The sequence below is a fragment of the Chrysochloris asiatica genome, unplaced genomic scaffold (genome assembly GCF_000296735.1).
Source record: "Chrysochloris asiatica unplaced genomic scaffold, ChrAsi1.0 scaffold00180, whole genome shotgun sequence".
In the NCBI taxonomy this organism is placed as follows: Eukaryota; Metazoa; Chordata; class Mammalia; order Afrosoricida; family Chrysochloridae; genus Chrysochloris; species Chrysochloris asiatica.
Window position 1 is genome coordinate 6,323,851 of NW_006408698.1, and position 2,041 is coordinate 6,325,891.

Consider the following 2,041-nt stretch of genomic DNA (forward strand, 5'->3'; position numbering starts at 1 on the left):
GCCTCATTGTCTCCCTTCTTCTGTTTGTCTGTGTATTCTTTCGCTATCCCTATCGCCGCTGGATCTCCCCTCCTCGTGAACCAAAAGCTCGTGACAACTATGCCGGGGTCAGACCCCGGCATACATAAAAACACTCAGGAATATATAATAATTTAAACAACCAAATAGCACATTCTGCAAGCCTGCCTCCTGGCTGCCAGCCCTCAGTCCCTCTCTTTCCATGAGTTTAAAGTCCTCAGCTGCTCTATCTCTCCATATCCTCATCTCTGCCTCCATCTCTGGTGTTGCTACTTCTCTGGATAGAGTCCCGCATTCCGCCTGTGCTCTTCTCCCTTGATGGTCCTAGGGGCCTGTTTCTGGACTGTAAGATTAACTCCTTCCCCGTTTTTGTTACAAAACTTCTACCTTTACAATTGTGACAGTCACGATTAGTCATGATAACAATTACTCATTATTGAATTATAAGAATCTTATCCCCATCTCTTTTCACCAGACCCATTTAGACAAGAGGAAAACTATTCAGTGGGACTCTATCTTTCCCCGTACACTCTTAAACTAAACTCCCTCTTGAAAACTTGTCAGACAGTCGCTTTGTGCCTTTATAGCCCCCTCATTTTTGGTAACCAATGTCTAAGCTGCCTGTCCCTATCTACTCTGTATATAGAGGGGATAGGATTGATACTTGATGTGAAGATTCCTTTTCTCTCAGTTAATATTTTGAGATACTACATCCATATGTATAGGTCACGTTCATCAAATTGTAGCAATTTACACTTGTTTCCTTTATTAAAAACAATTTTTTTTTTTTTTTTAAATCTTCCTCTAGTTGAATTCTGACTATCAAGCCATTGAGGTTAGGTCAAATAGGTACTATCTGCAAGTTTGGGTGTTCTTGTGCCATCGCTCCTCATTTCATATCAGCTGGATGCTTCATTCTCAGCTCTGGCCCTCTGTGGTTAGGTCCTTGTTAATGGGCTTAGGTGTCTCCAGGTCTTACCACACTTGGACCAACAAGCCCTTCCTCTTCTCTCTCTTATCTCCAGGTCAATGGGAGTCTATGGAACATGGTTGAACTCAGCCCATTTCTTCATTGCTGCCTTCCCCCCCAGCCCCTTCCACTCACCAGTAGACCAATGTGGTTGCTAGCAAGCTTACATGCCTGTTCATGTGTTCCCTTTGAGTTTCTGTCTTGGAGTGGGGGTTGTCCTGAAGGGACTTGATTGCTTGCCTTGATAGCTTCCCAGCGAACTTGCTTGTTCTTGTAGTAACCAATCATACTGCCATTGTTTATTTATTTATTTCCTGCTGATCTTTCTTTGATGATGTATCTTCTATTGCTCTAGCAGTTCCAGGCTGGTCTGCTTATCCTTTCTAGTGGGAATGTCCCACCTCAGAAGGTTCTGGATGTGGCTCAGGATTCTACCTATGTCTATGCTATTTTAAAAAGGTATTTGCAATGAATAAATAATTGGTCTTGCAAAATTCTATCATGTTTTCTACCGCATCATTTCTATCACCAAGACCATAGTTGACAATGACTGATCCTTCCTCTTTGTTTTCAGCTTTTCATTCCAATCACCAGTATTTTATCATTGCATCTTGATTGCATGGTTAATCAATTTCAGACTGAAGATGTTGGTAGAATTTTTCAATTACATCATCATTGGCATAAGTGGTTGGTACATAAATTTGAATAATAGTGGTATTAACTAGTACTGGTCTTCCTTGTCAGTATATGGATACTATCCTATGCCAGACAGCATTGTACTTAAAGATAGATCTTGAAATGCTCTTCTTGAAGATGAATGGGACACCATTTCTCTTCAATTTGTTGTTTCCAGAATAGTAAACCATATGATCATCAGACTCAAAATGGCCAACACCAATCCATTTCAGTTTGCTAATGCCTAGGATATAGTTTTTTTTTTTTTTTTACATTCAAGTAAAATTTTACTTAAGATAATTTAATAACAACTGTAACATTACATTGACAGGTAACTGCTAGAGGGCCAAACTGAATTCAAACGTGGATGTGAAATGA